Below are 20,445 nucleotides of genomic sequence, written 5' to 3'. Positions count from 1 at the left end.
CATATATCCCCTTGAAAATAATTACATGAAATAAGAGATATAACTGTGTGAGTGTTATGTGCATGTTATGGAGGGGGATGGGGTAGAGTAGACAAAAGTCTAACCTTGAGGTTAAATTGCCTTTCAGCCAGCTCAAAGACTGAATATATCACAGTGAGTTTCATTATTTTCTTAAACTTTACTGACAGCATAGTAAATTTTATGTGTATCAAAATTTTTTTTCAAAATATGTAGAAATTTCAGCAGGGTTCCAAAGTAAGTTTGGTAGAATATCACTTTTTGTGATAATAATAACAGTACAATAATAGAGTGGCCAGTTTTTATTGTACTATACATTATGAAAGAATGCTATTTTAATATGAAGACAAGAATTGTGTTTGCTTTAGAAATGTTTTGTTGACTAATGCTGAGATTTTTGTTTGATTAATTAATGCTCAGGGAGATTTGGTATTTATGATTATAAGGTTTACATATATGATTCTATCATAAACAAAAAGTGTCTCATAAGAAAGCATATTTACTTATTTATTTACATATATTCTATTGATTATGCTATTATAGCTGCCCCAGTTTGTCCCCCTCTGCCCTGCACCCCTCTTCATTCTAGCAATCCCCCACCTTAGATCATGTCCAGGATCATGCATATAAGTTCTTTGCTCCATTTCCAATACTACTCTTAACATCTTCCTACCAATTATACTTCTTAATCCCTGTACCTTTTCCCCTTTTCTCCCCCATTCTCCTCCCCGCTGATATGGTTACTCTTGTAACCTCCATGTGATCTCCATTTCTGGGATTCTGTTCCTGTCTTAGTTGTTTCCTTAGTTTGTTTTTGTTTTTGTTTTTTTTTAAGGTTGGGTTGTTAATAGTTGTGAGTTTGTTGTCATTTTACTGTTCATATTTTTTATCTTCTTTTTCTTAGATAAGTCCCTTTAACATCTCATATAATAAGGGCTTGGTGATGATGAACTCCTTTAACTTGACCTTATCTGGGAAGCGCTTCATCTGCCCTTCTTTCCATTCTAAATGATAGCTTTGCTGGATAGAGTAATCTTGGATGTAGGTCCTTGACTTTCATGACTTTGAATATTTCTTTCTAGCCCCTTCTTGCCTGCAAGGTTTCTTTTGAGAAGTCAGCTGATAGTCTTATGGGAACTCCTTTGCAGGTAAGTCTCTGCTTTTCTCTTGCTGCTTTTAAGATTCTCTCTTTATCTTTAACCAATGACATTTTAATTATAATGCGTGTTGGAATGGGCCTCTTTGTGTCCAACTTGTTTGGGACTCTCTGTGCTTCCTGGACTTGTATGTCTATTTCCTTCACCAAATTAGGGAAGTTTTCTCTCATTATTTTTTCCAATAAGTTTTCAATTTCTTGCTCTTCCTCTTCTCCTTCTGCATCCCTTTGATTCAGATGTTGGTACATTTGCAGATATCTCAGAAGCTCCTTTTACTATCCTTGTTTTTTTGAATTCTTTTTCTTTTTGCTGTTCTGGTTGAATGAGTATTTCTTCTTTATGTTCCAATTCATTGATCTGAATCTTGGCTTCATTCACTCCACTGTTGGTTCTCTTTAGATTTTTCTTTATTTCACTCAGTGTAATCTTTATTTCTTCCTAGGTCTTTTTTATGTTGTTGTTGTACTCAGTGAGTTCTGTGATCATCCTAATCACCACTGTTTTGAACTCTGCATCTGACAGGTTGGTTATCTCTATTTCATTTAGTTCATTTTCTGGGTTTTGTTCTGTTCTTTCGTTTGGGCAATATTTCTTTGTCTTCTCAATTTGGCAGCCTCCCTGTGTTTGTTTCTGTGTTCTAGGTTTCTGTGTATTAGAGCTGCTTTGACTCCCTGTCGTAGAAGAATGGCCTATGTAGAAAAGGCACATGTAAACTGTGTGGAGCAGAGCCTTAGGTAATTGTCAGAGTGAAGTGATCTGCTTCACTACTTTGTGGCTCTGTGTTGGGGGATGGCTGGGAGAAGGGACAGTGCTGCTGCCTGGCTTCTGGAGATTTGTCCAGTGCTTTCCTTATTTCCAGTCACTTCACCCACTCCCTGTATTCAACGAGCACCCTTCTAGCTGTTGCCCTGGTGATAAATCCCAGAGGGTGTGGGTTTTTCATACGTTTTAAGTCTGTGCAGGCCCTTTCAGCTGAGTCTCCTGGAAATCCAGCAGTTTCTCCTGCCTCTCCAACTCCCACTGGTTTCTGTAGGCAGAAATTATGGAGACTTATCTTCCTGGCACTGGAACTTGGTGCTGTGCCATCTGGCCTGGGGCTGGGATCACTCACTCCCAACGTATCCCTCCCGATTTTTATCCACCATATGTGAATGTGGGACCACCTGTTCCACTGCCACTGCCACCTCTCTGTGCCAAACCACCTCTTCATGCCTCTCCACCCATCTCCCCTTCTCTGTCCCTCATCCCGTATGGATGATTGTGGCTTCTTTAAATCCTTGGTTATGGGACTTCTATACAGCTCGATTTTCTGATGGTTCTGGGTGTTATTTGTTTTGAGGTCTAGTCATAATTCTGTGGTTGTGCAGGGAGGAGAAGCGTGTCTACCTATGCCACCATCTTGACCAGAAGTCCTCCAGAAAGCATATTTAAAAACATGACCCCACATTAACTCAGAGGCCATATTTATCTAATATTATTTTTGAATTTTTTTCTCATTAGAAATTGATATTTAACAGTGGAAAGGTAGTAGCAATAAAACATGATGTACTATAATAAAATGTAACATAATATAAAACAAATTGTCATAGTGAAGGCATTAACATTTCACTCACTGGAATTTCACTTATGGAGCCCATCAAACTATTTTGTGCCTGCTATAGAAACAGAAATTTAGCAAAATAAGAACCCAAGTGGTCAAAACATGTGTCACAAGTAAATCTGCAAAGTTTTACTTTACTTATCAATACTAGGCTAGGGTTTTTGGGTTTACTAAGGGCAATTTCTTCTTATTTTAGATAAAATTTTTATAAATTTATTTATCTTCTATTTTATACTATACATCTTTGTCCATGGGAGATGCACTATAATAACTCTGGTTTGAACTCTTCCCTGATGCACTGATGCTGAGTCTTTCCCTTCTATCCTACACTGGCAAAACCAGGAAGAAACAAATCATGTTGTTTGTTTCTACTACTCATAGAATAAAATATTACCATTGCAATTAACACACAGAATTTTAATTTCCTTTTCATGTCACTACTTCTTCCTTGCCTGATAGCTCTTTGCAGGCTGAGACCATATTTTATTTATCCTTGAACTCCAAGAACTTAGTACAGTGACTAATATATAGTATGTCCTTAATTAATATATGCTAAAATAAATTGCATGAACAAAACAAACAAGCAAGGAAAATATAACCAGAAACATTGAAATGAAGAACAAACTGACAGTAACCAGAGGGGATGGGGGAAGAGGTAATAATGGGGGAACATAGGGGAAGGACCATCAAGGAACATATATAAAGGACACATGGACAAAGCCAAAGGCGGTAGGTTCGAGGGTGGGAGGTGGGGATGGGTGGGGCAGGGCGCCATGATGAAGTGAAAATGGAGACAACTGTACTTGAACAACAATAAAAAGTATTTCAGAATAAAAGTAATAATAATAAAACAGTAAATCTCCCCGCAAAAGAGGAGGTAGCAAAATCAATTATAAAAAGTGATGGCAAACAGTTTGATAGCAAAGAGAAAAAAGCAATATAAAATCAGATATTAGAATTCAAAGGTCATTGTGTTTAGGAGAAAATAAGTAATATCTAATGATACCATAGTATTAAAACACAGTAAAACAGTGCATTTTCCTAAGGATCATCCCAGATTAAAATATGTTATTTATGAAGGCTGAGAAGTATGTAATGGTGAGGAGAAGGTTTAGGTGTATGGAAAGTTATAAAAATTACCTGCTGATGGCAGAACACTAAAATATCGCTAAGCTGATATTAGGCATAGTCAATGTACTACAACTCTTTGTATCTCTGGTTCCTATAAGGATAAAGAGAAAAATGCTAATTTTTTAAGGAAACATCTTATACTCTGGTTTTTCTTCACATAGTATAAATCTTTCACCTTTTACTAATTTTTTAAGGAAACATCTTAAAGGTGAAAGGCATTGCTACCTTTAATCATATTGGAAAGAAAGAGTCCCAAAATTTTTCATTGTTCTTCCATTACTCAGTGAGAAATATCTGGGGTCCATCTCAAAGCATTGTGTTGATTTTATACTGTATTATATTAAATCTTTTTCTCACATGAATTTAAACAAGGCAACAAACAAAATAATGATTATGTGGCTTAATAAATTTAATTATTTGATTTCATTTTTGTCACAGAATAAAAGCTATTATAACATCCATATGAAAATATCACTTTTAAAATTATATGGCTAAAATATTAATCAGTATATTTACCCAAAACCTGGTAAAAGAGTGTATTTTGAGGATATAGAAGTAACAATGATTTATTTTCATAGCACCCTGGTGACAGGATGGTTTTTCCTAGGACTCTTGACTCTTAAAGTCACTGCTCCCTATGAAACCCATCTCAGCAGACATGTCTTTTGATCATTTAAGCCCATAAAGGTACTTCATGTTAGAATGATACTTCTTCAAAAGCAATAAAGATAAGTCTTCTCCATAGGTGGTAGCTCTTGGTTATCACTAAGGCCATGAAGAGCACAGATTAAAAAAACAAGAAGAAGAAGAAGGAAAATTGAACAGTTATAAAGGGAACCTGGGCGTACCCGGTCACATTGTTCTACTCTCTAGTAGTTATGCTACATTAGCCGGTCTTTGACCTTCAAAATCAGCTTAACTGCACCATTTCTGTCAAGAAACCTTCCCGTTTGCTTCTCAGTCTGATTTAGAAGCCCTTTTTCTCTGTTCTATTTAAAAACCCATATACACCTCTGCCTTAACTCTTACCATGATATACTAAATTATTTTATTTATTTACTTTTTAAATCAGTTGGAATAAGCTAATTGGAGGCAAGGGTCATTTTATTTCTCTTTGTGTTTCATAATCAATGCTTGTTTAATTAAAAGTTAATTACTGACTGATGACTACAAGTTTCTATTTCAGATTAGAACATTTGATACCAGCCTGAAATCTGACAATTATTTGAGGAAGTGTTCAAATATTTAAAGATCATTTTGTAATGATTTCTTTCTTTCCTTTTTTTTTACATTAATGCTGTTGGTCCATTTTTAAATCTTTCTTCCTTTCTTTTCTCTCTTTCCTTCCTTCCTTCCTTCCCTCCCTCCCTCTCTCTCTCTCTCCCTTCCTCTCTCCTTTCCTCCCTTCCTCCTTCCCTCCCTCCCTCTTTCTTTCTTTCTTTCTTTCTTTCTTTCTTTCTTTCTTTCTTTCTTTCTTCCTTCCTTCCTTCCTTCCTTCCTTCCTTCCTTCCTTCCTTCCTTCCTTCTTTCTTTCTTTCTTTCTTTCTTTCTTCCTTCCTTCCTTCCTTCCTTCCTTCCTTCCTTCCTTCCTTCCTTCCTTCCTTCCTTCTTTCTTTCTTTCTTCTTTCTTTCTTCTTCTTTCTAGGAAGGATCGGGAAGCTGCTGTTAGGAAGCCATCCTATCTTAATCATCTGGAAAAGTACTTGGTCTTATTGCTTTCATCATCTTATTTAGATGAGTTCTCAAATGAGACTGTAAGTGACTGAAAGCTGAGGTCTACAGTAAGGCAGGAAAACCATATCAACATCATGGAGCACTTAAACTGCCTTACCAGTAGCCAGGCCCTGTTACTGTCCTCTGAACTACACTCTGTCTGCCACCATATAATTAATTCAACAAGCAGCATTTATTGAGTAACTTCCACATGACAGGTCAATGTTCTAGGTGCTTAAAATATTTATCATACTCTTCAATTCATCCAAATCCCACAAAATGACATCCTCTGAAACTCTTTAGTTGCTCAAATAGCTCTCTGAAAGATATGCCATCACAATATATATGTCACAAAATACTGATCTCTTGTTAGCATATATTGCCAAATTTGTTAATTATTTGCTTCTCATTTTCCTTTCCATATTGTAAGTTTCTATAAGGAAGGGATTATGCATTAATTTACTGCATTCCTAAGCCCAAATTCATTAAAAGTCACACAGAAGATGCTTAAATATGTCGAATTAATGAAACTGCATTTACCAGCACAAAATTGACAGACTGCTTCACTAGAACAATGTTGACAATGAATACATGGCAGATTAAAAATAAAGGGAGTATTAAGAAAAAAAAGCATATTATATTGACAGACATTTATTGAATAGGTATTACATTCAAGGCATTTTGGGAAATAAAATAGAAGCCAGGTGTTGTACTTGTACTTCAGGGACTTATGGTCAACTGAGGACCCTGTTACAGGATTTACTTGGATAAGTGCAGTAGGGATGAATCAGTGAAGAATGAAGTTGCTTTAAAGAAGAAGCAGTATTAGAACCAGATTTTGGAATCTAAGAAAAATTTCCCATGAGTGAGGAATAAAGATGTTCCAGGAAGGAAACAGTAAAAACCAGGGGGATATGTAAATTCAGGAATTCTTTAGGAACACTGAATGTGCCGCAAAAGTGGGGTGGAGTGTACAATAGATGTGGGTATGGTGTTAAATGAAACTGAACATTTAAGCAAATAAATCACCAAGAAGATAATGGAAGACAACTTACCCATAAGTGAAGTTCACTTGCCAAAACCAGCATTAAAAGTGAAACAAGTCAGACAGAAGTTAAGAAACATAGGATTTCACTCATTTGTAGAATATAAAACTGAAAGCAGCAAATAAACGAGACAAACACACAAACAAAAACTCATGGACAATAATATAGTGGTTAGCAGAGGGAAGGGAGTGGAGAGTCACGAAGGGTAAAGGCGACCAAATATATGGTGACAGAAGGTGATTTGACTGGGTGGTGGGCACATAGTGTAATGTACAGATCATGTATTATAGAAATGTTCTCTTGAAACCTATATAAATTTATTAGCTAGTGTCACCCCAATAAATTTAATAAAAAGCAAAAAATAAAGTCCTTCATCGGCACCTGACTTAAGTGCCAAGTATAACAAGAAATGATTGATTTTGTTGTGGTGGAGCACACTGGAAATGAAGTAGTTCTTACTACTGCCTGTGGACTGGCTTTGTGAGGAGAGTGGAGGACAAGTGTCTATAAAAAAATCCACCTTACAGTGAGCTGAAGGATGTCCTGTCAACAAGTAGGGAGGGTGAACACAGTAAGGACATAGTGAACTGCAGTTTGAGGATATTCGTGTCTAGGAAATGTTGGCAATTGACTGGCCCTGATTTTGGGGACAGAGTGACAAAGGTGGAATCAAAACCCATTACTAAGTGCCCATCAGCAAATAAGTAGATCCAAAAACTATGGTACATTTACACAATGGAATTCTACACAGCAGAAAGAAAGAACAAGCTTATACCCTTTGCAAAGGCATGGATAGACCTGGAGAGCATTATGCTAAGTGAAATAAGCCAGGCGGTGAGGGACAAATACCATATGATTTCATCTTTAACTGGAACATAATCAACAAAAGAAAAAAAGCAAACACAATATAACCAGAGACATTGAAGTTAAGAGCAATCTAACAATGGCCAGAGGGGAGTGGGGAGGGGATAGTGGGGAGAGGGGGTTACAGGAACTACTATAAAGGACACATGGACAAAACCAAGGGGGAGAGGGGAAGCAGGGGAGGGAGGTGGGGTTGGCTGGGGTGGGGAGAAAATGCAGACAACTGTAATTGAACAACAATAAATAAAACCTGTTAACCCCCCCCCCCCCACTACTGTTTGTCAGAGAAATATGTCAGGTCAGCCTGTTCGAGAATGAAGGTATTTATTTGGTTTTTAATTCAGGCCAATTATACCAGACACTATCACACTTACAAGATGTTTAGCAAGGAGTATAAAAATTACTAATTTTGGTGAACAACATGAGACAAATAAATCAAAATAGTATCTTGATGGCTTCATGATGTGAAGCACAATATACATTCCAAAAGACTAAAATCAAGAGTGCAGAGACATTGAAATAAAGAACACACTGACAGGAACCAGGGTGGGGGGATGGTGGGGAAAAGAAGGAGAAGGGTCATCAAGGAGTACGTATAAAGGACCCATGGACCAAACCAGGGGTAGGATTGAGGGTGGGAGGGGTGGGGGAGAGTTGTGAGGGGAAAATGGAGACAAGTGTACATAAACAACAATAAAAAATGTACAAAAAAGAGTTCATTTGCTGGTTTAAACAAAAGTCTCTAACAAAATGATTGATGCTTTAGCTTTCTGGCCAAGTGATGAGAAAGCAACTAAAACAACTATAGAAGAGTATTGCAGACAAAGAATAGCAAATCCAGAAAAGGAGTTAAAAAGTAAAGGACAAATTGCTGTGTTAAACATTGAAACTGGATGATACAGGACTTGAATTCCCTTTCTTAAGTGTTTAATTAGAATTCATCTCACTAAAACACAATCTTAAAAAGTTTTCTGCAAATAACCCTCATAGCGCTATAAGAAATCTCACTCCTAATCTCATGAAGATTATGATAAACATCATTTATTAATCACATATATACTTGGTTTTCTTTTATTTTAGCTTTGATTAAAATGTGTTTTAGTTATTTTACATCTGCTTTTTCTTGAATCCTCACAGCAAGTCTATCCTGCACATTAGGTTATATTATCCTCATGAAACACATAAGGAAATTGAGCCTCAGAAGAGCTGAGTTAATGCTGAAGGTCATATAGTTAATGACGTGCAGAGCAAGGGTAGATCTATTCCAAATTAGGTGAACTCCAAAGGCTCAAAGGTCCCATTTTCTAGAACTGATCTTCCTATTTTCAGGTCCCCACCTGTCCCAACATGTTCCTCCATCCATTGGATGTAAGTTTCCCAACTCATTAAACAACAACTCTACACTTCTAGTTGTTCAGACCAACAGCCTTGGAGTCATGCTTGACTGTTCTCTGTTCTTTAAACCCCACATCCAATATATTAGCACGTTCTGTCTTACCTATTCAGAAATGGACCCCTTCACATACTCATTGCTGCCATCATTATGGTCCAAGACAAACCTCCTAATCCGTCTCCCTTCTAACTCTTTGCCCACTATAGATTGCCCAAAATAAAGCATTCATAGTGATCTTTTAAAATCTTTGATTCAGTTAGCACACTTTCTCTGCTCAAAGCTTTCTAATGTTTTTCCACTTTAAATTAAAAGCAAAGTTGATATTATGCAGTAATTCCACTTCTGGGTATTTTTCCAAAGAAAATAAAAGCATTAATTTGAAAAATACAGACACCCCCATGTTTATTGCAGCTTTATTTACCATAGCCAAGACATAAAAGCAACCTAAATGTCCACCAATGGATGACTAGATTAAAAAATGTGCTATATATAATAACCAATATTATTTCACCATAAAAAAGAATAAAACATTGCTATTTGTGATAACATGGACGGACTTTGAGGACACTATGTCCCGTGAAATGTCAGACAGAGAAAGACAAATGCTCTATGATTTCACTTATATGTGGAATCTAGCCCAAATGAGACAACAACAATAAAAAGCAAACCAAAAATCCAGCTCATAGATTCAGAGAACAGATCGGTGATTGCCAGAGGCAGGGGATAAGATGGGCTATGTGAGTGAAGGGGGTCAAAATATAAAAATTTCCAGATATAAAGCAAATAAGTCATGGGGATATACCATACAGCATGGTGACTATTGTTAATAATACTGTATTTCAAATAATGTTTGAAAATTGCTAAGAGAGTAGATCCTAGTTCTCCTAAGAAAATAATTTTCTAAATATGAAGGGTAATGGATATTAACTAGACATATTGTGGTGATCATTTTGTAATATATACAAATATCAAATCATTATGTTATTATGTACCTGAAACTAATAAAATGTTCTGTCAATTATGTCTCTGTAAACACAAAAAGATTAAAAAAAAGTCCTGTCATTAGCTTATAGAGTTGTATGTGAGCTGGCCCTGGGCTACCTCCTGACTTCAATTCCCACCACTTTCTCTTTTGCTCACTGCGTTCCATGTCTTTGCTGTTCCTTGAACATGCCAATCCTGGCCACTTCAGACCACTGCACTGCTGGTCCCTTCGTCCCAGATAACTGCATGGCTTGCTCCTTCACTGTCTTTAGGTTTCTACTCTCACATCACTTAGAGAGTCTATCCCTGACCATTATATATACATTGTTAACCACTTACCCACATCCCACACTAAACATTTTCCCCTTCACCGTGTATTATTGTCCTCTATAGCACTAGAATGCAGGTTGCATAAAAGCACAGTATTTTTCAGCAGAAATATGTTTAAAACTAGGTGATGTATGAAAAAGATAACCCCACATAACATAGACCAAAGCAATCTCTCACAGTTTTTCAGTGAGACAACACATGTAACTACTTTTCATATAAGAAATTATTCAAGTGAGTCTACCAACACATTAGAGTTTTAGCTCGCCTTCTTGAAATATAAGAATCAGGGAAATTGAGGAAAGAGATTTTCTAGCTATGAATTAAATAATAAGAATGATGACACATATAGACCATCCACAGACTGAAGTCTATAGAAACGCTAATTTCATTAGGAAGCATCCCCTTATAGTCTGTCTCCTTTACATTACAGTAGCAGTTTGTCTGTATCTTATGACTCTTACCCCAGTCTCATATTAGGTATGTATGTCTGCATATATGTATGGGTGCTCCTGAGTCTGCTGAAATGCATTCCTGTTTGAGCCCTTTACACAGAGAGGTTGTAGGCAGCAGTGGACAGAATGCTGCTCTTACAATGCACCCAGGTGTGGCCCAGCTCAGGAGAGCAGCATTCTTACTTGGGTTGCATGCAGCATGGCTAGAGGGTAGTGAGGAAAATGGAAAAATTGTTTGTTTTGGATCTCAGAGATTTGCATGGTAGGTTATGAATGTGTATCTTTATGGTTGAGCTTGGGCAGCTAAAATGCCGCTCTCAGGTTGTTTGGGGGGACATTAACAGATGGAAAATCTTGAGAGGATTCTTCATGAACACCCAATATAACCTGCAGGAAGAATCCCATACAATAACTGTGTAAAACATTGAAGGGAGGCCAGAGGCCCTAGGCTCTGTAGGCCATAAGCTGATGAATTTGAAGCTCTTATAGATGATGTGACCTTGTCTGATGACGAGGTGAGGTTGGGAGAAATTTGGGTTGAAATAGCATGAGAAAACCACCTGGTGGTGAAATTTAGAATTAGAGTTAATGATAAACCAAACAATTTGTTTTAAACTTGGCCTGGTATTTGTTCCATTTATCTGTGTCTCTCTGTGGCAACATGAGCACAGTAAGTTCTCTTGATATCTGTTTTAGGTGCAGAGAGAGACATGCTTGTAAGGGCCCTGCCTTCCATTAACGGAGATTGCTTCTTTATTTAGGAATTAAACAAGCTGTGTGTTCTCAGTTAGTTAAATGAAACAGTTCATGTTTTGTGGGAAGCTTAGCTACACTCTAATTGTTTGGTTTCCTAAAGAAAAAGCACTCTTTTTCTTTCTTGAGGGATTAGTTTGATTTGACATGATTGGAAAAAGAAATTGTAGAGACAGCAACAATTTTTGAGAGTAGAGTTTTAAAAAAATCATTGTCATTTTGATAGTCTAATATCAACTCTCATGCTACTAAAAACATTGTCATCAGTGTAAAAAAATGAAGAAATTTACCATTCTCCTCTTTTCAAGACAGCTAAAAACACTCTTCTACCTTTTCCTAATTAGCTTTCTAGTTTTGCCGAGCCCAAGCAAGATTGCGAGCTCTGCCTTTCTCAATGTTTATCTCTCTGTTTTGAAGAATTGTTCTCAGGAGCTTTCTTTAGGAGCAGATTAAGGTAGAGTTTACCCTGCTGCAAAAAAACAACAAAAAAAGTGACTGAAAATCCTAAGAGATTTTTTTATTTCATTTATTCAAGAAGTATTTATCAAAATCTACTGTGAGGCAGTCACTGTTCTAGTAAGTTCTGGGTATACTACCATGTGAAACAGACAATCATCCCTGCATATTGAGGGAATGATGCAGAGAAACAAACTCATATGTAATATTATTCTATGCCAGAGGGTAGTGCTATGGCGAACAATAAGGCAGGGATGGGGGATGGGGAGTACCAGGGTTGGTAGGGACAGGCTTCCAACTTAAGTAGGTTGGTCAGTGATGGCCTCAATGAGGAGGCAATATTTTTGCAAAGACCTGAAAGTTATGAGGGAATAATTCACGTAGATAATCTGAAAAAAGAATAAGAGCCTTTTAGACAGAGGAAACACAGGCACAGTGGAATTGAGGCAGGAACCTGCCTGGAGTGTTCCACAGACAGTAAGGAAGCCAGGGGGCCTGCAGCGGAACGAGCTTGGGGGTAGAGTGCAAGCAGCGGAGGCCAGAGGCCCCAGAGGTGAGTTGGGAGCTCAGATTCTGTGGAACGTTGAGATACCTTTGCTTTTGAATCTGAGAGGGCAAAGTCTTTGGAGAGCTCTGAACAGAACTGAGCTATGTCCTCACCAAAGTTTCATAAGGTCCACTCTTGCTGCTTGTTGAGGATTGGCTGTAAGGGAGCATGAGTAGAAGTAGGGTTGTGCCATTGATTCATTCACAACCCTCATTATTCATTTTTCATGGTAGGGATGGACCATAAGGCGCATCCTACGCTGACTTAGTGAATGCGGATGTTTTTTATTTCCTAAGGGAAATAAAGGGCTAGGCTGCTTTGAGCACCTGATAACAACATTTTCATCAACAGACCAATACATAACCTCATTTTATGCCTGTTTCTGTTTAAAGGCATCTTATTGAATATATATCTTTTGTTTTACTAACTTTGAATGCCAACAGTACTATAACTTAAGCTTGGATGAAGCTTATCTAAGGCACATAACCTCTTTAAGGCATACCACAGCCTTTTCATATTCAGGGATATTAGACAGTACTTCAGTACTATTCGGGGCCATTTTAAATAGCAAAATCACAAAAAAGGACACAAAAATGCAAGAGATATAACACCTATTAGAGCACAATAAGAACACTTGTTTACTATGAGAGCTCAGACACGGGGGCAGCAAGACCCCTTACGTGGCCTTATCTGGGAACTTCAGTCAGGCAACTCATTTTTTTGTTTTTTGTTTTTTTGCCACTCTGCACATGTCTGCAAATTAATGTGAAGTGCTATATTTATTTAAGGGTTACAAATAAATTTCAGTGAGTGAGTGCATTCCTAAATACAGAATTGTGAACAAGGAGGGTTGACTACAATATTTTGTTCAGGGGCAATGCTCCATTTTGTTTCTACATGTCTTGTAACACTTTTTGTCCTCGACTCTTTTTCGGGATGTTTGTCTAGCAAACAGCCTTGGGAGACACAGGTAGTACTTTCCTCCTGTTCAGAGGGCCAAATTTTGGGCAGGTTTTCTAGCAGTCTCTGTGTAAGCCTGGGGTTTCCTAAACCCAGCGTGTGCACGGGATCCGTCTGGGCCTGTCTCTGCATTAGCCGCCTGGGACTGCGGGCAAGGAGAACCACTGAAAACACGAAGCTTGTGCTGCTTGCTCCGCCATGAGTAATAAAGTCCTTCACTGCTGACCCAGCAGTCTCGTGTCTTTTGCCAGCATCTTTGAAACTGGCAAGCTGACTAGGGTAGGGTTAAAACCCTAGAGAATCACTGATGAGATCATTGATGAATTGTTGATGAAATCACAATTTTAAAATTTGACCCTTAAAATATTTTTACAAACCTTTTGTTCACATGTTTTGGGGCAAGCACAGATGTAGCGGCTCATTCAACAATGAACATTTCACACATTTGTTGATAGGAGCTTCAACCACAATAGTAAAATAAGCTATGTAGTCCACGATCGTTTCTAATGCACAAATATCCACTTGAATTAAATAGTGTCTCTTTCTCTTTTTTTAAACTACAAAATTGTAGACAATGTTCTTTTTGTTGACTTAGATCACTGTCTTGCAGTATAAAACTTTAGGTTACTATGTGTCTACTGGCAAGTCAAAATAACACCATTTAAATGTGGTTTCACTTGAAGAAAAAAGTTTAATTTGAGAAATAGCTGTAATTTTACACTTATAGGGGCTATTTTGACTGAGATAGCATTCTAACTGACACAAAACATTGAATAAATGTAGCTAGAAATATAGGATTCCCTCCTGTTTTTCACATGAGGATACCTTTTGTTAGAAGTAATTTATATGGATAATATTCTAAAATTCAACTGTATGACAGAGTCCTCATTTTTTTTAGAAAGATCTCCAACTCTCGATCAGAATAAAGAATTACTGATAGTGCTTTATTTTTGATGTTACTATCATAACAATGCAGGTATTGTAAATGTAAAATAATGATTCATATATTAAAGCTATTTTTTTTTAGGAAATCAGAGATTCTATAATGAAAAGAGGCCATTAGAATCTTAATTTAAAATCACATAGTACAAAAAGGCCAAATCTCATACCTTGGTAGAGTTTTCAATTTGAGAACTAGCTCTCACATCCTCAGAATTGAGTCCTCTTAACAGTGAAATCTAATTTAAAATTTAAAGGAAATTGAGAAAGGAATTGAAATTCCCACAGATGACTCAGCTATGTTCGAGTCTGCACTCTGCCTGCTAAGTAGTCATTATATCTTCTTTTCCTGATAACTTATTCTAGTCTGCCAGTCATCTAATACAGAGAAATTTATGGCAAAATGTGAAATCCAAAAGGTTTAAAAAATGGAATATAACCTTCCATTCATCACCCCTTTTAAAAAGCATGACATCTATCAAATTAAAGTTTTTCTCTTTGATTTCAGAGCTTTCTATTTGACAGAGATTCAACATGCATATTTTTTTATTAAATATGATATGATGACTATATCCCCAAGATATGTAGAAGATATTATTAGTGATTTGTGGATAAGCACACAACTTGCTTTTTTTTCTAACCTGTACCCACCAGGGAGGAAGACGTGATGACAATTTTGGATACAAGAAGTTCTCCTCTGTCTCGTCTCCACCCATAAGTGTGGGACCTCCCCCCTCTTCCAGTTTCCTTTCATTAGTATTGGGAATCACCTGTGAAAGTTTTACACGACCTCCTAGACTTTGGGCAGCCTTGAGGCCCCTTTTCTCCCATTCATGGCATTTTTTGCTTGATCTCAAGGCCCTAAGGACTTGGAAGTGTGATAAATGTGCCTCTTTCACCCAACTGTCACTGTCACTTCTCGGGCTGCTACTGATGCTGGGCTGGCTCTGCATCACGCCTTTTTAGGGGCCCTGTTTCAGTGCCTGCTCCAGCCCCCTGAAGTGTAGAGAATATCTTATACATTATATTGTTCTTTGTTACCTGGTTGTGAAGCTTTGTGAAAATGTGCTCTCAAGTTCTTGCACATATTTTGGGTAAAAAAGTAATTATTTCAGTTGCTCTGTTCAGTTGTTCTATTAAAAACTCCACTAGAGATGGAGCACGATGTAATACTAAAATTGCTCTTGCACGCTGATAATGAGGACATTGCTGTTCAGTTGAGCATCTTCATCCCTATGACTAACTCTTTCCCGGGAGGCAACTCAGAATCTAAAGGCACTTCATCCTGGTGGCCCATTTCAGCAGCTGGTGGTTAAGACCATGGAATCTGGAACCAGGCTACTGAGGTTTGAATCTCAGATCCATCACTTGATATTTCTACCATCTTTGGCAAGCCACTTAACCTCTTCAAAATCTTGTTTTTTCATCTACAAATCGGGTAGTTGTGAGGATGAAAAAGACAATACATATAAAGAATAGTGCCTGGCCCTAGTATGTATGCCCTTTTTAGGTTTCTGTGATTAAAATTATTGAGGTTGCATTGTTTCAATATTAAATAATAATATCACTTTAATAATTGCCAAAGTTCCTGTTATTTTATACTAACGTCTATTGACCATGCTCCAGAAATGAGTCTTTAATTTTAATCTCTTTTCTCCACTTCTGAAACCTTTCGATCATCACAGTTTACTGTCATGATATTTTAGTCACCTACCGATTCCCAACCTGTTGGAATCGGTCCAACAGGTTAGCCTAAAATAAAGGGTTTATTTCATGTTCTAAGAGTAATCAAAAATCACATAAAAATATTAGCCTAACATGTAAGTGACAAACACGAAACCTGTTTTCTGCTCCTAAAAATCCCTATCCCTCTTTGTAGAAGGTAAGAGCAATAACCTTTTTGTACAGGATCCCAGTGGAAGTAAAAGTGAATGGTCCATTTCACCTCAATACTCATTCTGAAACCATTCAGGTCACTGACTGGGTACAAATAAAGTTCTTCTTTACTTCAACTCAATTACTAATGAACATCCTGAGCATCCTGATTGCCCTCAAAAGTAAATAAGCAGCTGTACTCTGTTCTATAAGAATTTGCACCCTAGGCAATCTAACTATAGATTTCCACCCCAGTATAGCCTTCAGTTAGCCCCCAAGGAGATACTCAAGTAGAACATTGTGAATAAGAACCCAATCACAGAGAACAAACAATAAGAACCAGTGCTCTGAATATGAGTTCCTTGAAGATGGAGCAGAGGTGATTGGAAGTAGAGGGATCAGATTTTTTCCTGAACCTGTGCATCTATGTTTGAGCCTTTGATTGTATGGCTGAATCAGAGGGATTTTTTTGTATTCAGGAAATATACTACGGTAGAAGGCATTTGTGTCTTACCACACCAAATACTACAAGGATGGAATACTTACAGTAGATACAATTTTTATGGTTGGTGGAAACTCTTCATTCATAACAGTAGTTCAAAGTCATTTGATCTACAGTTTAACATCAGTATCCAGTAGAAATTTGTTAAAACATACACAATGCCTTAAGCAGTCTTACATGATATAAAATATTTTAAACACATTAAAGTATTATTTTAATGACTATAAAGATAAGCTAAAATGAGTTCCTACTGATATACAAACAATATAGAAGCAGAGACATGGTATTATAAGAAATACTACAGGGTTAAGAATATGAAGGAAATGTTACCTGAAGATAAGGTTAGCTGAAGAATTTCTTATCCTTAAGTGGGCATTATCAGTACTCCCCTAGATAGTTGCTCAGATGCCAGACTTCTATACATACTACAGGCCCAAAGCATAGCAACTGATAATATACTGATACCTTTATCTTCCTGGTGCAGTAAAACATCTATGAAAAAAAACCCACACCTTCACAGCTACCTGAACAAAGAACTAACCATAAACATTTTTTTATGAAACAGTGAATAGTGTAACCAGGTCCAAGAAAAACTGAATTTCTTATGGAATATTTGATTGAAATGATGGCTAGAATTTGTCATCTCTCCTTGTAATAGCAGTTCTTTTGGGCATAGTAATTATGAAGCAAAATGGGAAGGAGAATGAACGCCAGGGAGTATGAAATGTAGTGAACCTGAGCAAGTGTGTGCATGTGTGAATGAAGGTGGATAAGTTTGTGTAAAGTGTGATGTGTGTATGCGGAAGAGTAAAGATGAATAATTTAATTTTGTAATAAGCGAGTCTGAAAAAATCTCAATTCTCTGTTTATTGGTGATTCCCCTTAAAATTCCCATTATGTCATCTCTCTTCGCATGTACTTTGTTTTATTTGATAAAGGGGCTTACATGTTGAAGAACAGACTAAATTTATTTCATTTAGTAACTTGGACATAATCATCTGTGGTAGGTCTAAGCTGACATAATTTTTCAGAAATAATAACTGGGTTGATTGATATGAACAAATTACTTAATACATTTTATGTTTTGCTCTTGTCCCCTAATCTTCACATTTTAAGGCACTTTTTATTTTATTTTTATTATTTTTTTAAATTTGCTCTTTAAAATAGATTTTATTTACTTGTTTGAGAGGGGAGGGAGGGTGAAAGAGAAGATGAGAACTACAAACATGTGAGAGAAACATTCATTAGTTGGCTCCTCTTTGCATCTTGACCAGGGACTGAACTTGCAACCCAACCATGTCCCCCCACCCGGAATCCTTCACTTTGCCAGAGGGCCCCCAACCGAGCTGCACAGTCAGGGTTGTTATTTATTTATCAATAAGTTTAAATCCACGAGGGGTACAGCATCACACGGATTCTGTGTCCAGTGGCCTTAGCAGGAAGGTTGCTTCGGAATTTAGCACGAGCCGTGCCACTGTTTCCAGGAGCTCGAGTTACCTTTCCCCAGGTGACTCTGGTTTGGTTGGTTTGCCACCAGGAGTCACTGCGCTGTTCTCTGCTTTTTACACATAAGCACATCTCTTTCCTAGACAGAATTCAGTTTCATCTCCAGCATAAACACCTTCAATTTTAAGAAGAGCATTGTGCTCCCTCTGGTTCCAGAGACCCCTTTTATAGCCAGCAAAAATGGCCTTGGACCACAGCCTTCCAGACATATTTGTCATTGTAGAAGTCCTGTTCCTGGCTGGCTCCACAGGATTCAAGATGGCAAAAAAGGGCACTTTTTATTTTTAATATCTCCATAGACTGTAGAATATAATCATGATTGAACATATGTCTTCAATAGAAAATGAATTTAAATTGTTTTCACATAGTAGACAAAATATATTTATCCCTCCTAACATATTAATTTGAAAGAGAACACTTCACTGGAATGACTACTCAAGTAAACATTTTTTTTCCTCAGAAAGAACTAATTGATTCTTAAGATGCAATTATTCTTATTATTAGAAAATGAAATGGATACTTAACAAATTTTATTTTTATTGTCTATGCTGTTATAGTTGTTCCCATTTTTTCTCCCTTTCCCTACCTCTATCTAGCCCCACCCTCTCCCCTTCCTAAGCCAATCCCCATGTCTTTGACAATTGACTTTTTAATAAAATTGTTAATGTTTTAAATTTGCTTGGATGCGTGCTGGTGGGAGTTGGGTACAGGGCCAGGGGAATAAAGTGGAGAAAAAAATGGGACAACTCTAATAGCATGATCAATAAAATATACTTTAAAAAGTAAATTTCCTTGGATGCAGTGAAGATAAGATGTATATTTAAAATATTTTTATGATATAATCTATATATCTTAGACATCATAATAATTTTTAATTAAAAATTTCAAGACAATATTCTATAGGGTATTCTTTTAACATAAAAGTTGTTTATGAATATTGAATTTATGCTAATAAAATATTTCTTAAATTTTTCTAAACATTTTCTGAACTCTATCAGTTCGTATTTCACTATAATGTCTTTTCTGTCTGTAAATCTAGAGTGATGCTAACAGTCAGATAGTCTATGAAGAATTAACACACACCAAACTGCTATTAATATTTGTGGGACGTTCATGAAAATGAGTAGGGGAAATCCCGAGGCATTTATAATCTGCCTGAAGTTTCCACGTGTGACTATAACAGTTCAATACAAGGAGTCAAGCACAATTAAAATAGCAATCTTTAATTTCAGGCTTTAAATAATATCTAGATCAAACATCATTTTTTAGAGGGAATTAAATCATTTCTGGAAATAGAGCAAGTACATGACAGATCTTTTTGCTTTTTGGGGGGAGTTATGGAGCTTTATAATTTCTTCTAGTTCAGGGTTTCCAAACTGTGGGTCTGTTAGATGGAGGTTTTCCATGCCTACCATAATTTCTTGAATATTACTTTAGAAAAAATACGTTGAAGAATATATGAGCTGAAATAAATTAAGTTATATAAATGGCCCCCAAAAGAACAATATAACTTAGCCTTTTCTGTTATTGCGTCTGTGACTTTAATGCAAACACTTCAGTTTTATGTGTTTTATTAATGTAATTTTGAGAAGAGATTTGGCATACTGATTATTATGTATAATTTAATTTTCTTATCTTATGCTTTATGTAAGACTTGAAATTGAAGCCATTCTAAAGGAGACCCATCCTTACAGACACTGGTATGCTCTACTTCTAAAACTGATTTCTGTAGTTTTTCTCTGGTGTGTAGTTCTCAGGTATGGTTAAGCTCAAACGCTGGAGTAAAGCGCAGGCAGATGTGGCACAGGTATTCTGCTGGGTGACATGCTTCCTTATCTATCAAACATGATAAAAGAGTAATGGGTCTGGAGTTCTGGTTAGTTCCCTGTAGTTTTCATTAAATTTATTTTTGGTGAAAGCATGCGTTCCTATTGTGTTCTTTGTTGTTCGGTAGTAGATTTCATGCTAAAATTCAATGACGACATCCCTCAGTTGAGCTCATTTAAATCTCTGACTACTGGAAAGGAAGTATATAATAACCACTTCTTTGCCCACATTGGGGGAGTGGAATTTTTAATTGGTTTCTTATTTTCAAAAAAATTTTTATTACATTTTTCTTCATGGTTTTTAAAATTCTATATACTTATTTTGTAATTCTACATTTCACTGATCTTTTAAAGCATCCATTTATATGCATTTATTCTATTTTAATCTCTTGT

At 36.7% G+C, this 20,445-nt stretch overlaps 1 protein-coding gene and 1 pseudogene across 1 annotated transcript in view; both read right to left on the bottom strand.

The window, feature by feature from the left end:
- The window catches only part of GRID2 (glutamate ionotropic receptor delta type subunit 2), a 1,366,498-nt gene that overhangs the window by 93,042 nt on the left and 1,253,011 nt on the right, over positions 1 to 20,445 (bottom strand). The gene's annotated exons all lie outside the window — the stretch shown is intronic.
- On the bottom strand, positions 18,104 to 18,435 carry LOC112317754 (large ribosomal subunit protein eL33 pseudogene; annotated as a pseudogene).

Source organism: Desmodus rotundus, chromosome 4 (assembly GCF_022682495.2).
Source record: "Desmodus rotundus isolate HL8 chromosome 4, HLdesRot8A.1, whole genome shotgun sequence".
In the NCBI taxonomy this organism is placed as follows: domain Eukaryota; kingdom Metazoa; phylum Chordata; class Mammalia; order Chiroptera; family Phyllostomidae; genus Desmodus; species Desmodus rotundus.
This window is presented reverse-complemented; position numbering and strand designations above follow the sequence as displayed.